The sequence below is a fragment of the Onychostoma macrolepis genome, chromosome 03, assembly GCF_012432095.1.
Source record: "Onychostoma macrolepis isolate SWU-2019 chromosome 03, ASM1243209v1, whole genome shotgun sequence".
Classification (NCBI taxonomy): Eukaryota; Metazoa; Chordata; class Actinopteri; order Cypriniformes; family Cyprinidae; genus Onychostoma; species Onychostoma macrolepis.
In genome coordinates, this window is record NC_081157.1 from 33,134,552 (window position 1) to 33,144,546 (window position 9,995).

General features: G+C 36.9%; 1 protein-coding gene across 1 annotated transcript in view; it reads right to left on the bottom strand.

Moving 5' to 3' along the window:
- LOC131533715 (trinucleotide repeat-containing gene 6A protein-like) overlaps positions 1 to 9,173 on the bottom strand; it is a 68,339-nt gene extending 59,166 nt beyond the window's left edge. Inside the window, exon 1 of the mRNA XM_058766155.1 lies at positions 9,068 to 9,173. The gene's annotated coding sequence lies outside the window, so the exon portion shown is untranslated. The remainder of the gene's footprint in view (positions 1 to 9,067) is intronic.
- Positions 9,174 to 9,995: the final 822 nt, after the last annotated feature.

Consider the following 9,995-nt stretch of genomic DNA (forward strand, 5'->3'; position numbering starts at 1 on the left):
GTGCAATACAAGCTTTTAAAAACAGACTTTGCAGACTGGGTTTGGCAAGATATGTGCCTGTGTGAACAGTACTGCACTGTTGGTATCCTCACTAGCAAAGACAGCACTGTTTTTAAACAATCCATCATCGCATCGCTGAAAATAGCTTGAATATTGTGGTTTGTAAATCTGTCTTGGCGGCACTGTATACACAATGTGTCCAAGTGGGGATTCTGCACATTCATAACAATCACTGCAAAAGAAATTAGATAGAAAACAGGACTGTGCTCTGGATGAATGAATTTCATTAAAATGTTTCACTGATGACTGAATGTTCCCAGCTTGAGGGTAAATTTTCCCCCCAAGAAAAAGAAAGGATTGGGAAGTTTCCTTTCACTGGTTTGAATAAAATGCTATGTATTAGCATGTCAAATGTAATGGATTGTTAATAATTTATATATATATATATATATATATATATATATATGTATGTATGTATATATATATATTTTTTTTTTCTTTCTTTTTTTTCTGCTCAATGCTAGAGTGTTGTTAGCATAGATATATATGTAGTTGCCATATTTAACCGCTCCAGATGCGTTGACGCGCTCACCATCTTGAAACAGTCAATGTTTTGATAGTCACAGTAAAAATCAATGAGGTTTCCAAGATGCCACAACATTGCGCAGCCTCTGGTTGTAAAAACCTTACCTTCCAGAGGTAAGAATGTGTTGGTTTGTTTTTTATATGTATTAACTCAATATTACCAAGTTTTAAAGTATGGTAACTTTTTAATGTAGTGTTGTTTTGTTGTATAGAGAGCAACAGAAATGTTTTGGAAGTAAAAACTTCATTGATTTTCCCCATAGGGAAACTTTTAACAATAACTGTCACTGATAAACCTTTAAGGACAGACCTGTTGTTTGCTCCGAGGTTGTTAAACACATCTGTTCACATTAATTCAACTTATTGTTAAAAGTCACGTTTAATAGCGGAAATAGAGGTGGAAAAAAACTACATTACCCATGATGCTGTACAGAACATTCCACCAATCAGAGGGTCGCAGCTTGTCCTCAGTGGTTGCTTACTGGCAAGTCAAATTGCCCATTCATTTGTGTGTGTGTGTGTGTGTGTGTATGTGTGCACTTGGACATGTTAAATGCAGAGAACAAATTCCAAGTATGGGACACCATGCTTGGCCACACGTCACGTCCTTTCCTTTCCTGTACAAAATTGATAAGAAATGCACAGTGCTGTCTGTGATTTACTTCTTTGGCACTGACCTCAAATACCACAGGGAGCTTCACCTCAGCAAACCTCACAGAGAGAGAGAAAGAGAGAGAGAGATTTCCTACAATGACCAGCTTTGTTTGATACCTTCCAACAAATCCTCTGCACGATTGTCAACATGAAGCAATTAAACAACAGGGGGAAAAAGGAAGTCTGCATATCAACTCAAACTTAGTTACATAATTTTGCAATACAAAACCCTGGGCAGCTCTGCATGACATTCAACACTTGGGATGACGCATAAAAGAGCAAATTTTTTCCTCCCTGAGTCAGTAATGGCCAACAGGGAAGTGGCTGCTCCTCAGTCGGGGCTTTTGCTGAAACAGACTAAACAGTCTGACTGACTGTCAACAACAATCAGAGCAGAGCACGAAGGCCAAAACACAACTACAGCGCTAGAGATGTTTTGCCCTCTCAGTGCTGCTGGTTAGATCAGCAGGGGATTAAACTCCCCGTCCTAATGCTTTACTTGAAATAGATGCCTGTGTTCTGCAGTCCAATTAAGGCTATTTTGTCAATTCAGTTGACAAATTATTATTATTTTTATGTATTTCTTGGGCAAATTGCCATCAGTTTTATTTTTAGAGTTCACATCTGTGTATGTGTATACTTGTTATTCGCACAATAATATTGCCTAGAGACATGTTTGTGACACAGGGTTCATCTCAGCCAGTAATTAACTTTAACTACTGTGGTTTTGTATTTTGCTTTAAAAAAATGATTTACATTTACATTATTTCAACATTTTTTTTTGAAGGAAGGATCATGTCATCAAATGTGACAGTAAAAATTCAAAATGATACAAAAGATTTCTATTTCAAATAAATGCTGTTCTTTCTATTCATCAACAAATCTTGAAAAAAAATGTATCAAGGTTGCCACAAAAATATTAAGCAGCACGACTGTTTTCAACATTGATAATAATAAGAAATGTTTCCTGAGCAGCAAATTCAGCAATTAGAATGATTTCTGAAAAATCGTGAGACACTGAAGACTGGAGTAACGATGCTGAAAATTCAGTTTTGCATCACAGAAAAACATTAAATTCTAAAATATATTCAAATACAAAATAATTATTTTAAATTGCAATAATATTTTTACAATTGTACCCTTTTAATATTTTTTGATCAAATAAATGCAGTCTTGGTGAGCATAGGAGGAGACTTCTTTAAAAATACCAAAAACACCAAATGTTTTAATGCTAATTTAAGTTTTGTATATACTTTCTCTGTCAAATGTAAAATTAACTCACAATGCATCCACAAGAATGAATGCATGCCACACTCACACAGCTCTGTGTAATTTAATCAGAGGCTGATCACCCAATGAGCACATGCTTCTCCAGCCACCTCCCATAAGAGATAATAACCACTAGGTCTAATAACTCTCAAACTCTCCACTTGCTGCATTACAGCCTCAAACAACCGCACATTCTCGACCCCAGCCTATTGTTTCTGTGGATCCTCAGCTGACTATTCAAACCACACATGCGATACAGTAAAATACAGCACGAGTAACATAACTAAGCAAATTATCTTTATAATATAGGTCGCAATGAACAAGACTGGAGCATGTAATAACCCCAAACAGCAGAGAAACAATCCTGCGAGGTTAAACAAAAGAGTCTGCGCTCGAGTGTGCCATCAGAGCCTAACAGCAAACCCGCTGTTACTGCGCCACGCTTTCGATTTCAATGACAGCATAACAATATTTACATGGGGGCTCTGCATACACACCACGCATGACAATGACTTCACTGTGGAGAAGCACAAATGAATGGATGCGAGTGTCAGGCAACTTACCCAAGTGTCTGCCGCACATAATCAGAGTCAGGCTGTTCACAGACGCCGCTCCAGCGACACACGCATGCACATGCTGACACATACACTTAAACAACCTGCCTGAAGACAGGTAATGGGGGACAGGCAGGGAAATTGCAGGTTTTCTCCCTTTTATTATTTCAAACTAGGGCTGCAACTAACGATTATTTTAATAATCGATTAATCTGTCGATTATTTTTTCGATTAATCGATGAATCGGATTTTTTTTTTAAAAGCATTCATTTCCAACCCTTTATTCAAAAACAGAACTAAAATCTTTAGAAAGTGCACAAACATGTTGCTCCTTGAACATCCCTGAGCTGTTATAATAATAATAAAATAAAATAAAAATGGACTAACACAAAAAACATACACATGTATGCTTTACATCTGCCAAATATATAGACTTGCAAAAAATTAAATAATTTAACAACACTGCGTCGTTAGCGTTGGTATTGTATCAGACACTTGCACTTAACATTATATGAAAATCAAGCTCAAATGGAGTTAATAATGTTTTTGACCAGAGAATGACGGAGATGGAGTGTTTTGTCTGTCGTTAGAACGGCTGTTATGCAGTGCATAAGTGCATTAAGTGCATTATGCTTTCATCAACTTTTACAGGTTATATAACTTTGATTGTAGCTATATGGGCGCTTAGTTTTTTCTTGTTGTTTAATACACTTGGCCAAAATCTCAAATTAAGCGCTTATGCACATAATGCACAGGATATTTAAAACGTATATAGACAGCAAATAACTAATTCTTCTCCACTCTTCAAACACACAAAAACATTATCCTTTACTGACATAGTGTTTGAGTAAAGAAAACGCTGTACTATTCAAACACCAATTATTTATTCACCCTTGCATTGCGAAAAAGCAGAGATCTCATCTTCTCCAGGCTGTGCGCGGCGCGTCAATCTGAACGGAGGCGGGGTGAAGTTACGAGGTCTCGCTGAGAGCTCGATGATCCAATGGCGTTACGAAGTTTTACTGACAAGTTATTTTAATGCTTATCATTGGTTTACTATTTTTAAAACTCTCTGATTTAAAATAATAAAAACGAATTATAAGCGACTCAAGTTTGGATAATTTTTCACAGCACCTGACTGGGCTAGGTATGGCAACTGCCATACTCTGCCATACGCAAACGCCGCCCCTGCTCCCACACCTTGATGACTTGGGTCGCACGGATTTCTCTGCCTCCGCCATGTATCTTTCCTCTACCTCCGCTCGTTTTTTTTTTTTTTTTTTTTACTTTTTTTTTTATTTATGAGGCGCCAAACTCTGCTAGCATCCGTGCGCGAGAGAGACCGAGTGTGTTCACTCCGCTCCGCGCTCAACTAAAGTTTTTTTTTTTTAAATAATCAAACGTCTCCGCGTCGCGCGACACAACGAATCGATTATGAAATTCGTTGCCAACGCTTTTAGTAATCGATTTTTATCGATTTAATCGATTCGTTGTTGCAGCCCTATTTCAAACCTTGTCTTTTTCTCCCCTTTTTGATTCACACATCACATGTGGTGCCAAGCAGCAATCCACGCAGTCACGTGAAGGAAAGGATCACGTGACAAACCTAGATTCCCCAGGCTAGGAGTACCTGGAGAATATAGGGAGACCGTGAGAGGGAGGGAAGCTAGGGGAACACCAGGGGGCACCGTTTTCTGGTTCCTATTCGATTCTCTCAGCCTCTCCATGCAGGTGGCATCACGAATGCAAATCAAAATGAAAGAGGGCGAATGAAAGGAGCTGCGGACAGATAAAGAACCCTGGCGTGAGAGAGTAAGAACACTGCAGAAATGCCTCTGAGTTTCAATGAATATTTATCAGCTGTGCCAAACACCCCCCCACCCCAACACCCAACCTCTTCTTGGAATGGAGCCTAATTCATTTGAATGCTTGCCTTTGTTAACAGCTAAATCAGCAGGGTCGTTTGCCACTCCTGAGCTGCTGCAAGACGCACTCTACACTGCGTCACACATACACTGGATACCTTGCAAACAGACACGCTTGTCCCTGTACTAGCTTGCTCTGCTTCAGGGTGACAAAACCTCCATTGTGTAAACGCACATCAACACTTTTCCACACTGTTATGCACCCAACTAAGAGCTCCGACACTCTGCTCTTCCCCAACACTCATTGATGGGCTTCAATATGCAGTAAAAAGATGTGCCTGGGTCTGGAAGTCAACAGCCATAAGAGTAACATTCCACTGTTAAAAATAGTAAACGATTATTATATCATATTATAAATTATGACAAATAAAAGAATAAAAATATATAATATTGTCATTTAAATGTAAAACTATATATATATATTTGTTAAGAAACATTGGTTTTGTGCAAATGTCACTCTCAAAGTGGCTTTCATAACTGGGATGCTTGAATTAAATTACTCTCTAAATTAAAAGGTTAGGAATATTATTCAGTAAGGGTGAATTAAATGGATCAAAAGTGACAGTAAATACACTTATAATGTTGCAAAAGATTTCTATGTCAAATAAATGCTGTTCATCTTTCTATTCAACAAAGATTAAAAAGAATTATAAAAAATATTAAGCAGCACAAGTGTTTTCATCATTGATCCTAATAAGAAATATTTCTCGAGCAGTAATTCAGCATATTAGACTTTACCATCACAGGAATAAATTACATTTTAGAATATATTACCATCGGAATATTAGAATTAGAATATATACTAACTTTTAAAGCTGTAATAATATTTCCCAATATTTCTATTTTACTGTATTGTTTGATCAATGCTTCCTTGGTGAGCATAAGATGCTACCTTAAATTTTTTTTACAAAATCTAACCACAAACATTACAACTTAAATACTACAATTTTAAATACTACTACATGAAATACTTGTATTTTCAAAACAGAAAAAAAAAATGTCATGCCATAACTTACAATATAGGCCTAGTACTATTGAGGTGAATTGTGAATTCACCTGATAAAGGCTGATAAAAAAAGGCAAAAAATATTCACTTTCCTTAGATACTATACTAACATATAACCAGCATATGTATGTATATTTCTTTATTTATTTCAGAATGAGATTCTTATGCATTATGGCAAAGAGACTGGGGTGAAAAAATACAATGTAATTTTTAAAATATTTAAAACTTCTTAAAAAAAAAATCTTTCTTTTGCATTTAAGTTAATATATTACAGGGACATATTCTCATCAGGTTTTATTAAATTCATCCAATGGATGCCTGTCCCTTCAACCACAGCTCCCATCACTGTTTGCCTTGCAAAATAAAACTAAATAAAAAAACTAAATAAAACTAGTGGAACGTTAAGCTTGCACAAACCTCTCAACATCAGAACCAACTATGAAACCAACCAGACACAAATGGTGAGGCAGACAACGTCTCGTTCCTTCACAAAGCTCATTGATATTCTGTGCACAGCTCTGGTCAAAGGCGGGGCCAGGCAGCAGTGCTGGCATACGAGAGATGCAATCAGCGCCTCTCACCACTGCAGCCACAGATACAGACAGAGAAACAGCCAGCAGCAGCAGCTCGAATAATACTAAAGCAACCGCACACATATTAGTGCTGTGTGGCCTGGTATGAACCTATGCACAGACTGGAGTGCCATCCAGCACTCATTTAGTACCACATTGCCAGTCAAAGCAATGGTATTCTATGCTATTCTACAGTGTAACCAGTAAAGAAGATCAAATTTCAATTTGTTAAGGACGATTTAGAAATCTTTATGATGCACGCTTCAAGCTCTGTGTCCTGTGTTTACACATATCAGGCAGAAGAGGTCGTTGTCTGCATCGTTCACTACATTTGCCACACTATGGGTTGGTATGTATTGCTTAAAGGGATAGTCCATCCAAAAATGACGTGTCATTCCAAACCTGTATTCTGTTATTTATTCTGTGGAACATAAAAGGAGCTGTTTTATATAAAATGACAGTTTATACTGATGTGTTAATTTCTAGAAAAAGGAGAAAGAACATAAAATTAGACCATATGACTTCAAGTCTTTTGAAACCAAACAATAACTCTGTATGAGCACCAGTCCACCAGAAGATAACCTTCCCTTTCTCTGAAGCTCTGAAATCTCATCTTGATTTGGAGGGAGAGAAAATTAATAAAAAAAATTAAAAAAAGAAGCAAATTCTGATCTCAACAAGAAAAAACATGAAATATTTGTATTTTCAAAAAAAAAAAAAAAAAAAACTCAACATTTACTATATAGTACTATTAAGGTGAATTGTAAAATCGGCTAAAGTTTCTTTAAAAAAAATAATAATAAAAGGCTGAAAAAAAGCACAAATATTAACTTTTCTGAGATATACATTTTTTATTTTTATGTTAAATAAAAAAAGAAAATGTTAAAAGTTTGACACATTGACACTACACAACATATTACCATTCATTCATGTTCTGTTTGGAAAGTGAGCCCAATTACAGATGTCCTTGACAGCTTGCATAAGGACTGTGAAAGTGACAATGTCACATTAGTGACTAGAATAACAATTCCTACCTTCAAGGGGATTTGTATAATAATTTACCAAAAAATTATTAGTAAATGCAGCTGACAAAAAAAAAAAAAAAAAAAAACTGCAACAATACATGTAAGGCTTTCCTGTGCCAAATTATATTGAAACAGTTTTCCCAGTTCATAGTCAGTTTTCTTGTTTTGTTGGGTAATAATTAGCTGCATTACATTAAAAGCAGTTTAACCCTGAAACAATTGGTCGCTGGATTCGGGAACAAAAAATATCCATTTTAAATCAATCCCATGTAATTTTTTTTGGCTCTTGTGAGGGTTAGATTGAAAAGGTGATAAGACAGAGTTACTGCCAGTATGTGGAATATTTTAAGCATCTGACAGGCCAAACATATGGAGGCTACAAGAACGCTGCTGGCACTGAATCTGTGTGTCTGTGCCAGATGAGCGGTGAGCCCTGCAGAGCTCTATGGCCAGACCAGACACACTCATTAAAGAAGCTGCTGTATTGTGTGAGTCATGTGAGTCACCAGCTCTTGTGAACCTCCATGTTTGCCAGAGGATGTTCTGGCATAGTCATGCACAATACAGATCGACTTTGGCCCGTGTTAGTGGTGCTGATGCAGTAAATGGAGCGACAAGATGCAGGTATCCGATTGGTAAAGACACAAAAACTGATGAATGAATCAATCGCAAGACAAATGAAAACACATGAGGCAATGTAAGCAAAGCAGCAACCTCAAAACATTCAATCTTCAAAGATGAGATTGCCTTGAAAATAGATGCAGAGACACATATTCACCAGAGATTTCCTGACAAGAGAGTAATGGAAAACAGAAACATACACCTTTAGAAACATACTCGCACAGTCACCAATGGCTGAAGACCAGACACAACAAATAAGCGTCACAATTAGCTTAAACAAGACAAATCTGCATATGCTTCATTTTAATGAGACAGACTTGGCATGGAGCCTGGACACAGTACCAAACAAGACTTAGAAGGGGGTAAAAACACAGACGAGTGAGAAATCAGAACCAAAAAAATACATAAATATATAAGAAAATAAAAATTTGGATGCCACTGTATATAGCTAAAGCTTTAATATTTGTTAGCAATATAACCTAAGCCACACTTTTATGTGACGACTGTGCTAATATATAATTGGACTGACATAATAATTAGGCTATTCTTTTAGAAGCATCTTTGTTTAAGAATCACATTTAAAAAGCCTCAAGCCAGTGAACTATTTATTTAATTCACCACATAATGCCAAATCCTGGACAACCTTTAAGAACAAACAGAAACACACCAACTGCACCATTTGGTAAACGGGCAAAGTTGCCCTGTATTCTTGCATCTCACACCGTATTATCCGTACTAACTGTTTTTATAATACTCTTGTATGCAAAAAGAGTAATGGGCCCATATCCATTCCCTAGTCTTCTTTCCCTCTGAATGTGTATGTATGTAAGCATAAGGGTGAAGGGTTTGCCCTTACCTGGCATCCAGCAGAAAGGACTCCCAGAGCGCAGTGTATGGAAGCAGGTTTTAGCAGACTAGCACAATCAGCACACCGAAAGCAGTGCCAGACATGGCGGCAGGGGGAGACTGGAGGAAACTGGAAGCAACAGCATGAGGGGGCAAACCCTCTTGTGAGGACACATTCAGGACATATAATATGCTGGTGCCAGCCGTTAACACTGTGCCAACTCACCAAAGGAATGCTCTCTTTTCAGCTCAGTACCAACTGATGGATTTTCGTGATCATGTTTACTTTGTTTCATTGAACACAATATACATTTACATTTAATCATTTAGCAGATCTTTTATCCAAAGCAACTTACAAATAAGGAGAACAATAGAAGCAATCAGACCAAGGAGAGAGCAACAGTGAACAAGTACTGTGACCAGTCTCAGTTAGTCAAGCACATAGCTAGGGTTTGCTTATTTTGAAGACAGCAGAATAGGATAGAATAGGTAATATGTGACCCTGGACCATCATAAAGTTGAATAAATAAGCTTTCTATTGCTGTATGGTTTGTTAGGATAGGACAATATTTGGCCAAGATACAACTATTAAAAATCTGGAATCTGAGGGTGCAAAAAATCTAAATATTGAGAAAATTGCCTTTAAAGTTGTCCAAATGAAGTTCTCAGCAATGAATATTACTAATCTAAATCTTACTTAAGTTTTGATATATTTATGGTAGGAAATTTACAAAACATCTTCATGGAACATGATCTTTACTTAATATCCTAATACTTTTTGGCATTAAATAAAAATTTGATTAATTTTGACCACTACAATGTATTTTTGGCTATTGCTACAAATATACCCGTGCTACTTATGACTGGATTTGTGGTCCAGGGTCACATATGTGAGACTGTTTTTTGTTGCTGTTGTTGTTGTTGTTTTAGCATTGGTA